This window comes from Diceros bicornis, chromosome 10, assembly GCF_020826845.1.
Source record: "Diceros bicornis minor isolate mBicDic1 chromosome 10, mDicBic1.mat.cur, whole genome shotgun sequence".
Taxonomy (NCBI): domain Eukaryota; kingdom Metazoa; phylum Chordata; class Mammalia; order Perissodactyla; family Rhinocerotidae; genus Diceros; species Diceros bicornis.
The window spans coordinates 26,055,410-26,078,370 of record NC_080749.1 but is presented as its reverse complement, the minus strand read 5'-3'; the positions used below and the strand labels follow the sequence as shown (position 1 = coordinate 26,078,370).

Genomic DNA, 22,961 nt, shown 5'->3' with positions numbered 1-22,961 from the left:
ACACCCCTCCTCCCCACCAAAAGCAGAGTCCTTTTGGCAAGTACTTATTCCTCCAGAAAATTGATATTTATAACTTGAAACTCATGTATCATCTGCAAACTCCCAACTAAAAAGAAAGAGAGCATCATATGAAATAAGAAGTGTGGAACAGCGGGAGGAGGGAAATGTGTTCATGTTGAGTGTCTTCTCCATACCAAACACTACATCTCATTTAATTCAGCAAAATGCATTCTTACTTGGGCATTATTTTTCTAATTTTACTGATGAAGAAGCTGGGGCTTAGATGTTAAGTAACTTCCTCAGAATCAAATAGTTACTTGGAATCCGACCTTGAAACTCAGGTCAATCCGACTGTGTCTTTTGTATGTACCGTCCTATATCTAGCCTGACAATAATGCAAGCCTGACACATACAGCCTCTGACAAAATGGATGCTTAATAGATATTTGTTGAATGAAAGAATAAATGAGGGGCTCGCCAGGTGGTGTAGTGGTTAAGTTTGCGCACTCTACTTCGGCAGCCTGGGGTTCGCAGGTTCAGATCCTGGGCGTGGACCTACGCACCACTCATCAGGCCGTGCTGTGGCAGGCATCTCACATATAAAGTAGAGGAAGAGGGGCACAGATGTTTACCCAGGGCCAATCTTCCTCAGCAGAAAGAGGAGGACTGGCAACAGGTGTTAGCTCAGGACTAATCTTCCTCACAAAAAAAAAAAAAAGAATAAATGAATAATTGTCTCTGAAGTTTGTACTACTTCTGCATTTGCTACCACCTTTGTTCAAAGGGTTGTTCTGAATTGCATCATCAAAGCTAATCAGAATCATCATACCATTTATTTTTCAGACAGAAAAATCATGTTATAAAACCAAAATAATATTAAAGAGCTAGAGGCAAGTCACGAGACTGGAATCAAAACTATGCAATTAAGGATCTAGAGAGAACAGAAGCAGCCATTAAGAAACAAAATCAGGAAAATTTTAACTACCCAAGACTAGGAATACCAGATAGCAGAGTTTGGAATTTCAGAGCAAAGACCAAAGCCAACCCAATAGGTCAAGGCATGAGAGGCAAATGTCTGGCAGAGAGAGATATGCCTGGAAGCCCCAAATTCTTGGTCTCACCCCCTCCATTGTTGACTTCTTGATCAATTTCTGTGTAGCCAATCCATTTGCTTTTCGATGGAGTTTTATATCCTGAATGTGAGCTGACCATGATTTCAAAAGTGTGAGCTCTGTTTAGCTTATAGAGTATATTAATCTATTTCTGTCAAATTATTTGCCATTAGCACTGGACAAATAACAGTTGGGTATTTTAGGGGGAAAATTTGGACTTAATGATATTGGCCAGGTACTTAAAAAATTGCATGTGATTTATTTCTTACAACTTTAGGATTATTCCATAAAGATTATAGTCCTTGTTTTCAAATTGCTTACAATCTAATGCTGGATTCCAAACAATTTAAGTAGCTACTTCATGATAAGTGAGATCCTCTTTCACGAAGAGTTTTGCAAATTCTTTATCAAATGAATTTACCTAAATTCAGCACTCTAATTTGAACCAGTTAACTTTAACTTTAATGATTATACTCTAATCAGCATTTATGTGCATCCTGGTGTAGGTTCTACTGAAATGGAGAGATCTGTCTTCAAAAAGCTGCTCATAACTAGTAATTAAAAGAGAGGGAGGGAGAAATGAAGGAAGGAAGGAAGGAATGGAAACAAACTCTCTTTATGGGTTTTTAGAGCATCATTATTTGCACAGTTATATAGTATACTCAAATATAAAAAAGCTCGTGAGTCTGTTGTGCTCAATTTCAGTGGGCAATCTTGAAGCACTTGACATATGAGTGCCGTCATCTCTATTTACACACATAGGAAAAGTGATGAATAATGCACATGCATCAATTAACCTTTCACAGTCTCTCAGCACATTAGAGCTCTACCTACAGTTATTTCGATGGTCCAAATACCGCAGCAGAAACTCAAAAATACAGTGTTGTTATTGCTATCATTTATTTATCAGACACAGAAAATATTTTATATACTATAGAGACAACTGACTCCTTTTCCCAAAGATTTTACTTTCCAGTTGGAAAAGTGAGGTAGGAAGTCTAAAGATTGTTTTTGATATTTATAAATGATAGTTAAAATTCAATATAATTAGAACTATAAGAATTAGTGGTTTTATAAGCATATAACACTCTACAGGAGAACAGGGAAATATTGGGAGGAAATTGAGCACAACACATTTCCATAAATGAAGAGACCTGGAGTTTTAAACCAAAGCCTGTATTTACTTATCTATATGATTCTGGGCAAAGCACTTTATCTCTCTAGGTGTCTATTATAATTTAATAATCCTACTATCCAAGGTGGAGAAAAGATAGTTTCATCATGGTAGTACAGAGGCCAACATTAGCTCAGAGTTTATTTTCATATGGTACAATTTACTACTACATTTTGAATTTGAATTTTTTTTTGTTGATGGCATCACTTGAAGTAAATCTCTGTTGACCATTTCTAAATTCTGTTTAGCAGACCCACTACTTAACATAATAGTTTAAAAGCAATTTTAACACATTCCCTATGAGAAATTTAAGGACATATGTGAGCAAAGAGAGAACACTTCTTTATTTATTATTGCTTCATTTCTCTTCTCTCTCTTTCCTGCTCTCACTCTCTATCTCCCTCTCTCCTAATAAGCTTTTTCTGTTGCATGCATACATGCCTTAGACATAGCTAACCAAAGCCCTGACTTTATATGTTCGTTCAAGCCAGAAGTTACTAGCTTTCTGTATATTTATTTTTTTTAATATGAAAAATTATTTTTCTTAATTTAAAAAATCTAGGTCAGAGAACCTGATGAACTCAGTGCAATCAATTTATTGGATGCCCCACAGCTAGGTGTGCACCACTGGTGTAATAATCTAGGGAAAGGAGGCAGGGGTAGGAGACAATGTAAAGGAAGCTGGGCTGAAGGAGCTAAATCCTATAGGAGAATGGCCTCTTCTTTGAGAAAAAAAGAAAAATCGTGAAATGGACAGATACTCAAAACTGAATTTCCTAACCATAGCATTCCATATTTTACTAAGAATATCAATGTCAGAAACTGCTCTCTAGGTTTATGGTAGATAATACAATTTATTTAGAATATTCTGGTCACCATTAGGCCATGAAGCCTTAACTTAGCCCACTACATCACTACCTTGTTATTCAACTGCACAATTTTCATCTTTCTTTTAGAAATGTTTGGAAACAATTTTTACCTCACAATTTAACTTCAAAAGAGGTAAAATCCCATTATAATGATGATCTAAAAATTGTTATTTGGATAATTTATCTTATGGAATATATATATTTTTTAAAACAGGTTGACTGACAAATGGAAATTGCACATATTTCTAATAGTTTAATTGCTTATATTCATAATGGGATATGAACTTTGTTCTTTTCCTTATACTGTTTCCTGTAGCAAAACAAAGTAAAGGTTGGAAGCATTTATTAAAGAAATTATAGATATTGTATTTTGAAACTTCTGAATTTTTTGAGAGTATTGATCAAAATCATTGATTAATCAGGGTGGTAATGCCAGCATCATAGCAGAGTGAGTTGTTCCCTTTGTCTCTCTCCTCTAAGTTACAACTAGTGGAACATCCACAGACCAACAAAGGATTCTCTGCACAGCACATGAGAATGCCTGAGAGACCTATTCATCTATACATCTGAAGGTGGGTGGACTGGACCTCACAGAGATGGTAGAACCGGGGGAAGAGCAGCAGCAGCTCCCAAGACTGGAGGCTCCAGGAATAGTAGTAACACCCACTTACAGAGGCCCCAAGAACCCAGGAAGCCCATGCTCCAAGAGGTGCCAGGATCCACTGCACTGCAGTGCCTGCACAACCAGAGGCTCCAGAAACCACGATGGTACCTGTGACCCAGCTCCCTCCCCCTTCCTCGGGACAGTGTCTGTCCCCAACCCTGGGAGCTGCATCCAAGACCCTGGTACCACTGGCAGCAGTGGTGATGCCTGTGACCTGAGGTTCCAGGAATCTCATTGGCACTCAAGACCAGAGGCTCCAGGAACCGCAGTGGCACTCGAGACTCAGCCCCTCTCCCTCCCGCAGCAGTGGCAAGTGGCACCCGTGACCTGAGGCTACAGGAACTACTGAAGTACCCAAGACCAAAGGCTCCAGGAACCCCAGCAGGCATGACCCAGGTACCCCTCCCCCCTGGCAGTGTCACCCACAGCCCCTGCCCATCAGGCAGTGGCAGTGACACCCAAGAACCAACTATGCCTGGCAGCAGCAGTGCCAACAAACCCCCAAAAACCTGGGATCACCACCGCAGGTGGTACATGTGAGAGTACCACCTGAGTCCAGGGAGAGCCTGGTAACAGTGAAATAAGAGCTCAGGACACTGGTCCTCCCAGCTGCAGCAGTGCCCACAAATTCAGCACCTCCCACCCATGGCAGTGGCACCTGTAGAGCCAAAAATCCCAGACATGGAGGAGGTGCTTCTGACCCTAGGTCCCACCCCACTCTCCCCCTTCCGCTACCACCGTAGGGGAACCTGTGAGCTAGGTGACCCTGGAAGCAGCAGAGGTGCTCACCAACCCAGTTAACCTGGTGGCGATGCCTGTGACTACAATGACACCATAAGCAGCAAGGCACCAGCAACCTTGGAGACACAAGCATCACCATGAGGATGCTGATGACACCACTGCAGAGGCAGTGGAGGATGGAAAGGGCAGGCTCTCAAATACAATCAGAAGCTGCTCAGAATCAAATTAAACAAAGTCTTACCCAAATAAGAAAAGTGTTTGGTACCACAAATGCACTGGCAAAGGAACAACTCATCAAAAACCATGAAAAATTGCAGTAACATGGTATCACAAAAAGAAAACGACAATATTACAGAAACCAAACTTGAAGTCACAGAGATTGCAATCTAACTGACAGAGAATTCAAAATAGCTGTCATGAAGAAACACAGCAAGTTACAGGAAAACTCAGAAAGACAGTTCAATGAGCTCAGGATTAAAATTAATGAACGGAAGGAGTACTTCACCAGAGATTGAAACTCTAAAAAAAAAAAAAAATTTGAAATTCTGGAGCTGAAGAACTCAACAAATGAGAAAAAGAATAAAGTAAAAAGTATTGAAATAGAGCAGACCATATGGAAGAGAGAATTAGCAACCTCGAAGATAGAAATCTAGAAATGATTCAGGTGGAAGAGAGAGCTAAGATTTTTTAAAAATGGAGAAATTCTATGAGAAGTTCAACTCAATTAGGAAAAGCAACATAAGGATTATAGGTATCCCAGAAGGAGCAGAGAGGGAGAAGAGAGCAGAGAGCTTATTTAAAGAAATAATAGCTGAGATGTTCCCAAACCTGGAGAAAGAACTGGATATACAAGTACATGAATCTAATAGAGCACCTAATTATCTCAATACAAAAAGAACTTCTTCAAGGCAGATTATATTGAAACTGTCAAAAGACAATAACAAAGAAAGAATATTAAGGGTAGCCAGAGGGAAAAAATAATAACCTACAAAGAAACCCCCTTTAGGCTATCAATAGATTTCTCAGCAGAAACTCTACAGATCAGGAGAGAAAGGAATGATATATTCAAAATATTGAAAGTTGGGGGCTGGCCTGGTGGTGTAGGGGTTAAGTTCATGTGTTCCACTTTGGCAGCCCAGAGTTCACAAGTCCAAATCCCAGGCATGGACTTACACACCACTCATCAAGCCATGCTGTGGCAGGCATCCCACATATAAAGTAGAGGAAGATGGGCACAGATGTTAGCCCAGGGCCAATCTTCCTCAGCAAAAAGAAGAGGATTGGCAACAGATGTTAGCTCAGGGCTAATCTTCCTCACCAAAAAAAAAAAAGAAAGATAAAAACTGTTGCCCAGAATACTCTATCCAGCAAAGTTATCTTTCAAACATGAAGGAGAAATAAAGGCTTTCTCAGGCAAACAAAAGCTGAGGGAGTTCATTGCCACCTACCTTAACAGAAATCTTGAAAAGAGCTCTTCTATATGAAACAAAAAGGTAAAGGTATACAAAGCTTTAAGCAAGGCGATACATAGAGAGATAGAATCAGAAAATTGCAACTCTATATCAGAATAGGTCAGTAAACACTTAATTATAACATAAAGGCTAAAGGGAAAGAAAGTATTAAAAATAACTCTAACCTCTTCAATATGGTAACAAAATCACAATATAAAAAGGGATAATGTGTGACAATAAAAATATAGAAGGGGAAGAGGAAAATGACAGAACCTGCACAGGCAAATGGAAATAAATAAGATGCTATCAGCAGAAAAAGGACTATCTCATCTATGAGATCTTTTATACAAACCTCATGGTAACCAAAAAAAAAAAAAAAAATTCCGATCAGAGTCAAGAAACATAAAAAAAGAGGAAAATGAGAAATATATCTCAGAAAACCACCAAAATGAAATGGCAGACAGAAACACAGGGAAAAAGAAACAATGGAAATATAGAGCAACCAGAAAAGAAAGGATAAAATGGCAGTATTAAGTCCTCATATATCAGTAATCACCCTAAATGTAAATGGATTGAGTTTACCAATCAAAAGACACAGAGTCACTGGATGGATTAAAAAAACAAGACCCAACAATATGTCTGAAGGCTGCCTCCAGGAGACCCATCTCAGCTCTAAAGATAAACATGGGCTCAAAGTAAAGGGATGGAAGATAATACTCAAAGCAAATAACCAAAAAATGCATAGATATGAGTATGGTAGAGCCATACTCATATAAAAGAATATAGACTTCAAGCCAAAAAAGATAACAAGAGACAAAGATGGATATTATGGAATGATAAAGAGACAATCCATCAAGAAGACCTAATATTTATTAATATAAATACACCTAACATAGGAATACCAAAATATACAAAGCAATTATTAACAGACCTAAAGGGAGAAATTGACAGCAACACAATAATAGTAGGAGACTTTAATACTCCATTTACATCAATGGATAAATCATCCAGACAGAAAATCAAGAAGAAAACATTGGCCTTAAATGAAACATTAGACCAGATGGACTTAATAGATATATACAGAACATTCCATCCAAAAGCAACAGAATACACACTTTTCTCAAGTGCACATAGAACAGTCTCAAAAGTAGACTATATGTTGGGAAACAAAAGTCTCAATAAATTTAAGAAGACTGAAATCATATCAAGCATCTTTTCTGACCACAATGCTATGAAACTAAAAATCAACTACAAGAAGAAAGCTGAAAAAGTCATAGATATTTGGAGACTAAACAACATGCTACCAAACAACTTTTGGATCAATGGAGAAATCAAAAAATGCCTGAAGACAAATGAAAATGAAAGCACATACCAAAATTTATGAGATGCAGCAAAAGTGGTACTAGGAGAGAAGTTTATAGCAATACAGGCCTACCTTAAGAAACAAGAAAAATCTCAAACAAATAATCTAATACTATACCTAAAAGAATTAGAAAAAGAAAAACAAACAAAGCCCAAAGTCAGTAGAAGGAAGGAAATAATAAAAATCAGAGCAGAAATAAATGAAATAGAGACTAAAAAGACAATAGAAAAGATCAGTGAAACTAAGAGCTGGGTCTTTGAAAAGAAAAAGAAAATTGACAAACCTTTATCTAGACTCACTAAGAAAAAAAGAAATAGGGCTCAAATAAAATCAGAAATGAAAGAGGAGAAATTACAACGGACACCATAGAAATACAAAGGATCATAAAAGAATACTATGAAAAGCTATATGCCAACAAATTGGATAACCTAGAAGAAATGGATAAAGTCGTAGAATCATGCAACCTCCAAAAACTGAATCAAGAAGAAATAGAGAATCTGAATAGACTAATCACTAGTAAAGAGATTGAAACAGCAATCAAAAACCTTGCAAGAAACCAAAGTGCAGGACCAGATGACTTCTCTTGTGAATTCTACCAAACATTCAAAGAAGTTTTAATACCTGTCTTCTCAAACTGTTCCAAAAAATTAAAGATGATGGAACACATCTTAACTCATTTTATGAGGCCAACATTACCCTGATACCAAAACCAGGTAATAACAACAGAAAAAAAGGAAAGTTAGAGGCCAATATGACTGATAAACATAGATGCAAAAATCCTCAACAAAATATTAGCAAATCGAATACAACAATATATTAAAAGGATCATGCACCTGGTACTGGTACAAAAACAGACACACAGATCAATGGAACAGAATTGAAAGCCCAGAAATAAAACCACACATATACAGACAGCTAATTTTCGACAAAGGTGCTAAGAACATGCAATGGAGAAAGGAAAGTCTCTTCAATAAATGGTGTTGGGAAAACTGGACAGCCACATGCAAAAGAATGAAAGTGGACCATGTGCTATCGCCATTCACAAAAATTAACTCAAAATGGATCAAAGACCTGAAGGTGAGACCTGAAACTATAAAACTCATAGAAGAAAATATAGGCCACACACTATTTGACATGGGTTTTAAAGGAATCTTTTCGGATGACATGCCTACCCAGACTAGGGAAACTAAAGAAAAAATAAACAAGTGGGACTTTATCAGATTAAAGAGCTTTTATAAGACTAATGAAACCAGAATCAAGATGAACAGACAACCAACCAGCTGGGAGAGAATATTTGCAAAACATACATCTGACAAGGGGTTGATCTCCATAATATATAAAGAACTCACACAACTGAACAACAAAAAAACAAACAACCCGATCAAAAAATGGGCAGAGGAAATGAACAGACACTTCTCCAAGGAAGATATACAGATGGCCAATAGGCACATGAAAAGATGCTCAACATCACTAATCATCAGGGAAATGCAAATCAAAACAACACTAAGATACCACCTCACACCCGTTAGAATGGCTATAATCACCAAGACAAAAAACAACAAATGTTGGAGAGGATGTGGAGAAACGGGAACCCTCATACACAGCTGGTGGGAATGCAAATTGGTGCAGCCTCTATGGAAAATGGTATGGAGATTCCTCAAAGAATTAAAAATAGAGATGCCCTATGATCCAGCCACCCCACTACTGGGACTCTATCCAACGAACCTGAAATCAACAATCCAAAGAGGCTTATGCACCCCTATGTTCATTGCAGCATTATTCACCATAGCCAAGAAGTGGAAGCAACCTAAGTGTCCCTTGACTGACGATTGGATTAGGAAAATGTGGTATATATATACAATGGAATACTACTCAGCCATAAAAAAAGACAAAATCGTCCCATTTGCAGCAACATGGATGGGCCTGGAGCGTATTATGTTAAGTGAAATAAGCCAGAAAGAGAAAGACAAACACTGTATGATCTCACTCATATGTGGAATATAAACCAACACATGGACAGAGAAAACTGGACTGTGGTTACCAGGGGCAGTGGGGGTGGGGGGTGGGCACAAGGGGTGAAGGGAGTCATATATATGGTGATGGACAAACAAAAATGTACAACCCAAAAATTTCACAATGTTAGAAACCATTAAAACATCAATAAAAAAAAAAATTAAAAAAAAAAAAAAAAAAAGGATCATGCACCATGATCAAGTGGGATTTATTCCCGGTATGCAGGGGTGGTTCAATATCCACAAATCAATCAACATGATACACCAAATTAGCAAAATGAAGAATAAAAATCACATGATCATCTCAGTAGATGCAAAGAAAACATTCGACAAGATTCAACATTCATTTATGAAAAAACTCTCATTAAAATGGATATAGAAGGAAAGTACCTCAAAGTAATAAAGGCCGTATAATAACAAACCCATAGCTAATGTCATGCTCAATGGTGAAAAACTGAAAGCTCTTCCTCTAAGAATAAGAATAAGACAAGGATGCTGATGCGTGGCACTCTTATTCAACATAGTATTGAAAGTCTTAGCCAAAGCAATTAGGCAAGAAAAAGAAATAAAAGGGATCCAAATTGAAATGAAGAAGTAAAACTGTCACTATTGTGGATGACATGATTTTATGTATAGAAAACCACAAAGAAGCCACCAAAAACTACTAGAAATAATTAATGAATACAGTAACGTTGCGGGGTACAAAATCAACATACAAAAGTCAGTTGCATTACTATACATTAACAACAAACTAGAAAAAAGAGAAATCAAGAAAATAATCCCATTTGCAATCCCAATGAAAAGAATGAAATACCAAGGAATAAATTTAACCAAGGAAATTAAAGACCTGTATACTGAAAACTATGAGACATTGTTGGAAGAAATCAGAGAAGACATAAAGAAATGGAAAGATATTCTGTGGTTATAGATTGGAAGAATTAGCGTAGTTAAAATGTCCGTATAACCTAAAGCAATCTGCAGATTCCATGAAATCTCAATCAGAATCCCAACCACATTTTTCACAGAAATAGAACAAAGAATCCTAAAATTTATGTGGAGCAACAAAATACCCTGAATAGCCAAAACAATCCTGAGAAAAAAGGACAAAGTTGGAGGTATCACACTCCCTGATTTCAAAATATACTACAAAGCTATATTAATCAAAACTGCATGGTACTGGCAGAAAAACAGACACATATATCAATGGAACAGAATTGAAAGCCCAGAAGTAAAACCACACATCTATGGACAGCTAATTTTCAACAAAGGAGCCAGGAACATACAATGGAGAAAAAGTCTCTTCAATAAATGGCATTAGGAAATTGGCCAGCCACAAGCAAAAGAATGAAAGTAGACTATTATCTTACACCATACACAAAAATTAACTCAAAATGGATTAAACACTTGAATGTAAGACCTGAAACCATAAAACTCCTAGATAAAAACATAGGCAGTATACACTTTGACATTGATCTTAGCAGTATCACTTTTTTTTTTTTCTGAGGAAGATTCACCCTGAGCTAACATCTGTGGCCAATCTTCCTCTATTTTGTATGTGGGTCACTGTCACAGCATGGCTGATGAGTGGTGTAAGTCCACACCTGGGAACTGAACCCAGGCCACCAATGCAGAGCGCACTGAACTTAACCACTTGTCCACTGGTCTAGCCCCAGCAGTATCTTTTTAAATATATCTCCTCAGCCAAAGGGAAAAAAAGAAAAAATTAACAAATAGGACTATATCAAACTAAAAAGCTTCTGCACAGCAAAGGAAACCATCAACAAAATGAAAAGATAATCTACCAGTTGGAGAAAATATTTGCAAATTATATATCCAATAAGTGGTTAATATCCAAAATATATAAAGAACTCGTACAACTCAATAACAAAAACACAACCAGATCAAAACATGGGCAGAGGATCTGAACAGATATTTTTCCAAGGAAGATATACAGATGGCCAACAAGCACATGAAAAGATGTTCAAAATCACTAATTATTAGGGAAGTGTAAATCAGAACTACAATGAGATATCATCTTACACCTGTCAGAATGGCTGTAATTAACAAGACAAGAAATAACAATTGATGGAGAGGATGTGGAGAAAAGGGAACCCTCGTATACTGCTGGTGGGAATGTAAATTGGTGTATCCACTATGGAAAACAGTATGGAGATTCCTCAAGAAATTAAAAATAGAAATACCATATGATCCAGTTATTCCACTTCTGAGTATTTATCCAAAGAACACAAAAACACTAATTCAAAAAGAAATATACACCCCTATATTCATGGCAGCAGCATTCACAATAACCAAGACGTGGAAGCAACCTAAGTGTCCATCAATGGATGAGCGGATCTAGAAGATATGGTATACATATATAATAGAATACTATTCAGCTATAAAAAAGATGAAATCTTTCCATTTGCAGCAACATGGATGGACCTTAATTGTATTATGCTAGGTGAAATAAATCAAACAGAGAAAGGCAATTATTGTATGATTTCACTCATATATGGAAGATAAGCAAATGCATAGATATGGAGAACACATTGGTGGTTACCGGAGGGGAAGGGGATGGGGGGAAGGCTAAAGGGGTAAAGGGGCACATGTGTATGGTGATGGATGGCAACTAGACTTTTGGTAATGAACATAATGTAGTTTATACAGAAGTCAAAATATAATGATGTTCACCTGAAATTTATATATAATTATATATATATATTTATATAATGTTATAAACCAATGTTACCTCAATTAAAAAAATCATTGATTGCTCAAATAACTTTTCCTTTTACTTGAATCAAATAAAATTACCTAATAGTAGTTTGTATTTGTCTTTTAAATGCTGATTTTCATAAGTAATAGTTGCTCAGTACATTTGCTGTCAGTAGAATATTTGACTTCTATTTCTTTTCTGGTGATGATAGGTGTTCCAGTTATCATTTGCCTTACCATGAATATTTATCACATAAGAATTTTTCTGTTGCAAGTATTAGAAAACTCCATTTAAATCAGCTTAAGCAAAAATGGGGAAATTTAATGGCTCAGGTTACTAAATAAACAAGCGGTGCTGACTTTGGCATGGCTGGATTTAGGGATTCAAAATATGTCCAGGACCTACCTGAGCTTTCTCCATTTGATTTGCTGAATAAATCTGGTTCATTGCTATGCTAATTACCAGTTAGCTGAACTATCAATATCTATTCTAAATTCTTACTAAATGGAGGAATATTCGCCTAAATAATTTTTGGGCACAGTATCAGTCCAAGTTTCACTAGAAAAATAGAACCAGTAGGATTTCCAAACTTGTATAGATTTCTTGTAAAAAAAATCACTTATGTGATTGTGGGAGCTAGCTAGTTAGATGAAAATCTTCAGGGTAGGCAGTCAGGAAGGCTGGAATTCTTGGACAGGAGTTGAGGCTACAGTCAACAGACGGAATTTCTTCTTCCTCAGGGAAACCTTGGTTCTGATCTTAAACTTTTCAAGTGATTAGATCAAGCCCACCCAAATTATTGAGGCTATTCTTAATTTCAAGTCAGCTGCTTATAGATGTTAATCACGTATGCAAAACATCTTCACAGTAACACCTAGGTTAGTGTTTGATTGAATAACTGGAGACTGTACTTTGCTAAATTGTCATGTAAAGCTAAACATTCTAGGCACTGATATTAGAAGAAGAAAGACGTGAAGATTGAGCAGCAAATGGTAACGTAAGACCTATCTAGGAAAAATTCTAATAAAGTGTGATTCAAATAATCTGTTCTTTTTGAAAAACTAATTGACCTCCATGTAAGAAATTGCTAAGATTGGGACAAGATTACCATTATTGAATAGCCTACTATTTTTAATTCTTTGACTATGACACTACCAAGCACTTGTTAGAAGACACTGCTTCTATCCACTAACAATCTGCAGAGCTACCCTACTGAACCATCTCTGAGTGTTCATAAATTGTAAAGCACATTTATCTTCAATGATCTTACTTCATATTCCCTCTAGAGGTGCAGGCTACATGCCTTAGAATTCCCCATTGTATTTCCAGTAAATGCTAAATGAATATTTCTGGAAAGAAAGAATGAATAGAGAGGGGAAGGGAGAACTGAATAAAATTTTTTTCAATATTTTACCATCACTAATAACGTTACAATGAATAACTTAGTGCATATGTTGCCTCTTATTTGTGAAGATGCATCTTCAGGACAAATTTCTGGAACAAATATGGCTGGATCAAAGGGTGAATGAGTATTTAATTTTGTTATATAATGCCCAAAGTCCCACCACAGTGATTGTAGGAATTGAGATTTCAGCATGCTCCCCAGGTGATTATTGTGAATGATAAAGTTTAAGAATCACTATTTTAGAACATCGATATTTACCTTTTTGAGTATTGATTCTCTTGTCAAAAAAAAAAAAAGAAAATGCACCTATGGGAATGCATTTTTGCTGGCATACCTGCCAATTTGTACAACCCTACACAATTGGTTGTTGATGGAACCCCTGAAGCTCATCCTGGTCAAGAAACCCTGGTCTATAAGCATCTCGCAATTATCAAAATACTTGTTTTGTCAACAGAGTGGGAACAGTTGTTCCCCTCACCAGCTTCACATAGCCTCTACAGTCTTAACCACGCTTAGCCTAAGCTTGATCCTGCGTTTCTGCTTGAAACTAAACCAAGAAATTTCAATAACATCACTTATGAAGAAGTTATTGCTCTACAGGACTTTTATTTTTTTTTTCTAAGTATATCTGCTCTTCACAGCTAGGAAAGTGAACATCAGAGAAAGAAATTGTCTTTTTACAGTGTGATTTTATCTATGTAATCATATGATTTTATCATCATTGTAATATTATTGCACAGTCTATTCTAACAGCAAACTGACATCTGCACGTGTATAAACAATAACTAATATACAAAAAAAAATGCTGTAGTTAAAGTTTCATTTTTCTACACACTGTTTTCTCCTCCATTTAGGAAGAATTTAAAATAGAAATTGACAGTTCAGCTAACTGGTAATTAGCATAGCAGTGAACCAGATTTGTTCAGCAGTCACAACTTCATGGATACTTACCTTAGTTGCTTCTGAGACAGCCATCTGTGTTTTTTCAGCTCGGAAACATGCCTTTATAAACCGACAGGACTTCCTTAAGTGCATAAATTAGGTTATACATCTCTGCATATCTCATAGAGCAACTTTCTGACATCTAATATATTGCCACAAATATTTTACTGTTCCACATGAATCAAGTGTATTGAGCATGAGTTTTTGAGTACTGACATCCTGCAAACTGACCCCTGAAGGAGTCCTAAGATAACATTGCCCTTGGTCATGAGAAGTAATATGCCCAAACTGTAAAATCTGTTCTTCATATTAAATGGAATAAACCTTGAGATCTTACAAGACAGGTAAAAGTCCTGAGAAAAATCTGAAGGCACAATATATTGAAGAAATATATTTTATGAAAGTTACTGTGCTAGAATACTGCTCTCTACTCATCCTTGTCCCTAGTCAGTTAATTAACTATTGAGTCCTGTTGACTCAGACCCCAAAAGAGTTCTTTTATTTGTTTTTTTTCCCTGAGGAAGATTTTACCCTGAGCTAACATCCATTGCCAATCTTCTTCTTCTTCTTTTTTTTTTTTTTTTGTGAGGAAGATCAGCCCTGAGCTAACATCCGTGCTAATCCTCTTCTTTTTGCTGAGGAAGACCGGCTCTGAGCTAACATCTATTGCCGATCCTCCTCCTTTTTTTTCCCCAAAGCCCCAGTAGATAGTTGTATGTCACAGTTACACATCCTTCTAGTTGCTGTGCGTGGGACGCTGCCTCAGCATGGCCGGAGAAGCGGTGCATCGGTGCGCGCCCAGGATCCGAACCCGAGCCGCCTCTAGCCGAGTGTTCGCACTTAACTGCTAAGTCACGGGGCGGCCAGCCAATCTTCTTCTTTTTGTTGCTTGCGGAATAATAGCCCTGAGTTAACATCTGTGCCAATCTTCCTCTTTTTTTTTTTTTTAATGTGAGATACCATCACAGCATGGCTGGTATGGAGTAAGTCTGCGCCCGGGATCTGAACCCACAAACCCAGGCCACTGAAGCAGAGCACGTGGAACGGGGCTGGGCCCCCCAAAATAGTTCTTGAATCTCTTTTCTGTTTTCCATTTTTACCCCCTGTACTAATGCATGACTACCAAACTAGTATATCCTTACCTAGTCTCCCAACACTTTCAGTCCATCCTCCTCAGAGGGGACAGTATTATATTCTTAAAATTCATGTTGATTATATAAATATCCTACTTTAAAGTAAATAAAGGAGCAAAATTTTTGCTAGATTCTAGAAGTAGATAGTCTAAACCTTTTAGGAATACATCTAAGTGCTGTTATAATCTGGTATCTGTAGTTTAATAGACATGAATATTAAGGAGATGCCATTAAAAATGAAAATTGGTCAGACAAAGGAATACCAAATCTTACCATGAACTAATCACTACTCCCTACATGTTCTCCAAAAGGAGCCATATGCAAAAAGCACAATGAAATCAAACTGAGGCAAAGCATAATTTATTATTAGCTAATTATTTGGGTCCAAAGTAGAATTTCAGTGACCTTAGTTGGACACTGTGGAAAACTCACTTATTTTCCTATGCTAGAATGGCTTTATCCACAGTTTTTGCCCCTTTAACCTAATTTAAAGTCTGAGTTTTATATTTTATTACCCAATACGAGGCAGTCAGTCCAGAGTGCTTATATATATAATATATGCATCTCATCTCTCTAGAGAGAGATGGTGTCTCCCTGTTTCATGCAAGTAAAGTAAAGAATGGTGTTATAAAAACAAATACAGAATGCCATGAGATTCTATCAGGCAGATCTGATTGATATTGAAAAGCAGGAATGGTCTTTCACAGGAATTGACATTTAAGTTGAAAGCTAAACCCAAGATTGGAGTAGCATGGTAGAAATTACTTTCCAGATTGGGGGACAGGATATGTGAAGTGCAGAAGGGAAGAAAATACGTGGCTTGTTTACAGAACTGAAAGATGACCAAGGTATTAGAAGTGGGGAAGATTACCACTAGATGAAGTTGGAGAAATAGACAGAGATCAGATCATGCTCACCATTGTTGGTAATGTTAAGAATATGAAGTTTTGGGGCCAACCCAGTGGCATAGTGGTTAAGTTCGTGTGCTTGGCTTTGGCAGCCTGGGGCGTGGACCTACAGCACTCATTGGCAGGCATGCTGTGGTGGCAACCCACATACATAGTAGAGGAAGACTGGCATAGATGTTAGCTCAGGGCCAATCTTCCTCACTGAAAAAAAAAAAAAAGAATATGAGTTTTCTTTCTGCTTGCTATTGACAGCTATAGGAGGGTTTTATAATACATAATCTACTTTTTGTTTTCATAAAATCCTTTTGGCTACTATGAGGAGAATGGTTTAAAAGGAGCAAGAAACACAGATGAGATGTAAATCCCCAGGCAAGAGATGATGATGACTTGGTTTAGGAAAGAGGAACAGAGAAGGAGATAAATATAAGGATTTGAGATATACTTTGAAGATAGAATTGGCAGGATGTAGTGATGAATTAGATGTAGAGGATAAGGTACAATCTATGAAGGATGAATGCCAGTTTTCTGGAATGAATCATTGGGTAGAGGGAGGTAGTATTTCCCAAAGTGGAGAAAAATGATGGGATAAATTTGTTAAGAAAGAGCAAGAATTTAATACTAGATAGTTTGTATTTGAGATGCCTAAAATAATTTAAGCACAAGTACCAAAAAGGCGACTGTATATATGAGTTAGAAGCTCAGGAGACAGGTTAGAATGTAAGAGCTATTGTAATATTAATGGAATTCATGGAAACTTGCAAGATTTTCTGAGAGAATTTAGAGATTCCAAGACTGATCCTGGGACACTCCAAAATTAGAAGCCTGGACCTGATACAGAAAGAGGAGGTGGAAAAAAAATCACTGAGAAGAAGCAGTCAGCTAGGAAGAAAACGAAGAGAGTGCTCAGAGAAATAAAAGTCAAAAGGGAGTAAGGGGTTAACTTGGTCTGATGCTACAGAGAGGTCAATAAAATGAGGGCTGAGAGAGGGTTCGCCACACGAAAATAATTTGCAAACTCTGTAAGTGAAAAAAAAAATGGAATGGTGAGGTTAGGGGATATATCAGAGTGGAATGAAGAATGATTGAGGGGAAAAATGAAGTCAGCTTGTGTGAATAATTCTTTAGAGAAGGTTGGATGTGAATGGAGCATGGAGAGAAAGGGCTATAAATGGAAGGTGGTTTGAGGTTAAAAGTTTTATTTGTTTTAGGATGATAAATGGTAGAGCAAGTTTATATGCTGAAACTAAGATTCAGTAGATTAGGAGACGTTGAAAATGCAGAAGAAAGAAGAAATTATTGAAGACAAGTTTCAGAGAAGGAGGTGGGACGAATAGTTATTTTTGCTTTGTATTGGCCTAAATAGATGGGAAGATGCTTCCTTCTGTATTACAAGAGCAGAGGGGGGAAGTAATTGATGTAGATGTAGATAGGTTTTAGCTGGGGCTATAAGAAAACAAATGAGCTGCTTTTTGATGTGCTCTAACTTCTCTATGCAATAAGAGGCAAGACCATCCTCTGAGAGCGGACTGGGGTGGAATGGAGTGAAGTAGAGCGCTGGGGACAGTGGAGAAGAAATGAGAAAGAAAAGCTGAAGGTTGGCTGATGGAGAGGGTCAATGGAGACAAAGTCTCAATGAAGTCAAAGAGTTGCTACAGTGAGAGTCCCTGAGCAAGACAGATAGTAAACACACACTCAGATGGAAGAATAAGATGTCTTCTGTGTGTGTGTGAGGGGGAGGGGGTATCTCTTTTGGTGGAGGCATAATTCTGGTGATAACAAACAACATACTATTCCTCTCAGTGGAAATTTGTAGTTGAAGTATACTGGAAATAAAAGGCCATAGGCAGAGAAGAGATGAAGAAAACAAGGAGATGAAGAAAACCAACAAATGGATCCATTATCCTATAGGTATTAGAATTACTGGCTTCTCTGGTTTGGAGTGGTCAGCAAGACAGAAAGCTAGGTGCTGAATTTTAAATAAAAATAATGAGATACAAGAATCAGAAGGTTGGTAGATGATTCTTCAAGGATGGGTACTGTCAGTGAGACAGCCTGATTGTGAGACCCTCAAAAAGCAGGAGATGTTACAAGATAAGGGGAGAGTAATATTCTGGAATTAGTATTGGGGAGAGCACTGATTTTACATCTACACTGAGGTTCTTGTTAGGAGCCCACATTTTCAATGTCTGCTGAGAAAGGATGATCTCAGGAGATGCTAAGTTTCAGTAAAGGCAAAATACTAGAAGGAACATTCAGAGAATAGTCTTATGATATCAAGGAGTTAGTGATCATGGAGTAGGAGTTTCAGAGGGCAGATCAGAAGGGTTTGGGTAGAAGGCAAGGAGGTTTTATCAGTGGAATGTTAGCTGCACTGCATTTTGAACAGAGATCTGTGTAAACAAGGGTGAGAATGTTGAAAGATTTCACCGTAGATAATGATGGGTTTATAAGGTTTCAATTACAGCCCAAGAATAAGGGCTGCCAGGATCTTGAAATGTTAGGCCAAGTGTGTCGTTATCTTTTAGGCGGTTAGATTTGTCAATTGCAGGTAAGGGTAGCTATGGATGGTAGGAATGAGCATGTGAACATAAACCAAGTGGTTCTTTCCTTGGAGAATAGGGAAAGTCATGATGGATCATAAGCAAGTCAAGTTGGACCAGCCTTTTTCTTGCTGATAGGGCCAATGCTCTACTGTCAGGTAATGCTAATCCAGGGAAAGATGATTATGTATTTTTTCCCACTGTGTCCCAATCTGTGTAAATGTTGATGAAATACCTATGCGACAAAGATAAAAAGAAAGAAAATTAAATAATAGTGTGCAAATTTTTCTATTTCTGTACCTTTGTTTTTTGGTGAGGAAGATTAGCCCTGACCTAACATCTGTTGCCAATCCTCTTCTTTTTGCTGAGGAAGATTGGCCTTGGGCTAACATCCATGCCCGTCTTCCTCCATATGTGGGACGCCTGCCATACTGATTCATGCCACAGCATGGCTTGATAAGCGGTACATAGGTCTGCGCTGGGGATCCGAACCTGCGAACTCCAGGCTGCCAAAGAGGAGCACGTGAACTTAACCACTACACCACTGGGCTGGACTCATCTACTTTTCCACTTTTTTCTCATTTCCCTTTTACCATGGCAGGTTTATTACTTTCTGAGTTAACACCTGCTTTCAGAATATGGAAAATGAAAAATAAATGGAAAGAAAGACGAAGAGACTAATTTGGTTAAAATAATAAAAAGATGAGTTAGAGGCAGTGTTGCATGAGTTGGGGATTGAGATAGGCTATACCTGAGTTTGTGAGAGAGTTTAATCAGCTTAGATTGGGGAAGAACATTTGGAAATATGTGGCTTGAGTAGTATATTGAGTTTAAAAGAACTGAAGAAAGATGATTTTTTTAAAAATTTGCTGTTCATTATTAATATCCTTCTTTGTGTTTTTATGGGAAATTGCAGAAAATATTTCAGATGCTTTCTATCCCAAATTGATATATTTTTTTAATGTGGCCCAGTGGCAAGATGCGGTTATATGAGGGTTACATGTAAAAATTATAAAATGATTGATTTATTTAGAGTTAACATTTCAATATAAAATATTTCCTAAAGTAGTCTGATTTTTGATTGTTCAAAATCAGAACAAGAATTAGCTGAATCTTAAAATAGTACATTAAACAATGTGGTTGTTTATTCATGGCACTTTAACTTCCAAGTACAGAAACCCACTGAAGCTAGCTCAAATGCATCCTTTCACAAGAGGATATGGAAAATCTCATGTGTTCCCATAACTAAGGACAAGAAGTAAAGATGGACTCCCTGGGGCCTGGCAAATTCCTTGCTCAAGGAGTATATGGCTCCTTTCATCCCATCTCTCTATCTCATGGCTCCCCCACTTCTGCGCATGTGCTCCAGTATTCCTCCTCTCTCAGCCGCCCCCACCTCCAACCTGCTCATCTTACCCATGTTAGCACAGCTACCCGCTAGATGAGCTCCACACTTTTTGGTTTAGATTATTAAGAGAAAGGGTCCTAGTGAATCAGCTCAGTCTATGATATGATTTCACTTGCATCACATGTTCCTCCTTGGTCTAATTGCCTGTAAATAGGAAGGAGAGGGATGATATTGACATAGGGCTGTCCCTCTCAGGAACACTGACTGGGTGGGGCAGGTTTAGGTAAATAAGGATGTCGAATGGTCAGCCAGATTGACTGACATATCTAATACATGTACACTTCTGGAGAAATCATTAGTGGGAATGTTTCCAGAATATAGAGTAGCTAGCTGAGAGCAGGAGTCTGTATGTCAAGTTTAATTTCTATGTGTTTATGTATGAACTGAGAACCAAGTTCAAGAGAGATTTTTCAAACAATGAAAGCAAAAACTCCAAACAAGTAAAAATCAATAAATAACTGTCTTGAACAGTCTTGGCTAGACAAAGAAAATAGTTTAATTGTTTATCATCCACATCCGTCAAGTAGCAAGAGCTAATAGAATTTGAATTTAAACCTCTCACTCCAAAGACTCATTACTCTTTCAGATTTGCAATTGCATTTTAGAATTGCAATGCTAAATATTTAATATGCCTACTTTAATTCTGAATATACTTTAATTATTCTATATAATGTGGAAAATTGCTTTCTTGTTCAATTTTTGTGCACACAGTGGAAGAAAAGGTTGTGTTACTATTGATGCTATTTGGATAATAATTATTTTAAAAACAAGACTGAAAAATGAAGTTCCTAATGTAATCCTTTCTAAGGAATATACGTATCATTTTTCTGAAATGTAAAGAAATGCGGTCATCTACATTAACATGTGATTAATAAACATGAAGAATTTCCTAAGCTTAATCAGAACAGTGATTTTGGCCCTCTAGTTTTATGTCTCATTCCCCTCTCATCTACTCCCTAACCAAAATTTGTTATGTAGCCTCATTTTGAAGCAGTTATAATGAATGGTAAGTAATTTCATTGTGAGAACTCTGAAAATTCCTAAATTCCACCATTAAACTATCACCATGACGTTGGGGTAAGAATGGTGACACAAAACCTGGGATGGCTATGAAGTTTAAGGATGTGGACAGGACTCTGATGTGTTTAAATTCCCCTCTGTCCTTTTGGACAAAGTACAGAAGCATCATTTAAAATGGATATCACTGGCAAAAGTAAGTCTTATTTTTATCAGCTAAAAGGAAAAAAATAAAACATGTTTTAAGATGTCAGTACGTGTAACAACTGCTTTGCTGTAAAGTATAGGGATGATTGAAACCATAACTCTGTGAGCACGGTGCTCTGTCACTGTCTGTGAGGGCTCCCTCTGCGACTTTTGATTTATGTCAGGAAAGTTTACCAACAGTACTCAAAGTTTCTTACTATCTTCAACTGTATAAAACTTATATATCTATAGTAAAACAGGGCTACTCGTATAACCAACAGAGACGTCAGATAAAATCAGTTTCTCATATCTGATGAGATAAGGAAGCCAAAATGATAAACTCCTATTTTTTTTTCTTCATTCAAAGGATGCTAATTTTTATTTCAGCTGATTTTTTCCTATTCTCAAAATACATTTTCAATACAAAATTCAAATCTGAATAAATGATCATATTCGAACATTTCAGTATTTTTAGGCCAAAAGAAAAAGCCTGGAGAATACAAAATTTTATGATAAGAAACTGAGGTCTAAAAAGAAAATTCGCTATTTAAGGATTTTTTTTTCTCTTTTTTTTATTGTGAAATTTTTGTTGTACATTATTGTGATAAACTCCTATTTATACAGATGCTGAATTATAAGAATTATGAACTGGATGAATAACTGAAAGTTGACAGAAATGTTCCTATCCTTTATGAACTAATAGTTAAACATATCTTACAAATAGAGATGGTAGTTGGAATTTTTTTATTTTAATTTTTCTGTTAGTGGGAATCGAATAGAGTGACATTCAAAAAATAAGGGAAAAACAGAGAATAACGATCTAATTTTAATTTCTCCTTTCTGCTGGAGAATAAAAAATAATTGACACCACAGGAAAGAACAGGGAGAGAAGAAATGTCCATATTGCAATTCTGAGGGAAGGGGGCATAGGACAGATTTAGGAATGTTCTCCACCATCTGCCATGAGTTCAACAGGCAGAGTGCTACACTGGGGGCTCTGCTGTACTAGAAGCAGCATAAGATACTTGGTTCCTGCTGGGAGGAAATGCTGAAAGGGTCACAAAGAACCCTGGAAGTTAAGAGAGCCAAATGTTCAGAAAATACTGAGTAAGGTGGAATAAATGAGATTCCAAACCAGCATCTGTGCTTCTCTTATGGAATTTCTGGGGTAAATCATAGTCTTACCCATGATTTCTAAGCCCTTGGGGCAATAAAAATAAAGAACAAAACTATTACATTTCAGTTCAAAAGACATGACATAATCTAATTATGAGAAAAGTCAGGCAAACTCAAAATAGGGATATTCTTCACCACAACTCAT

The 22,961-nt window shown here is 37.1% G+C and overlaps 1 protein-coding gene across 1 annotated transcript in view; it reads left to right on the top strand.

The window, feature by feature from the left end:
• The window catches only part of LRP1B (LDL receptor related protein 1B), a 1,024,768-nt gene that overhangs the window by 197,093 nt on the left and 804,714 nt on the right, over positions 1-22,961 (top strand). The gene's annotated exons all lie outside the window — the stretch shown is intronic.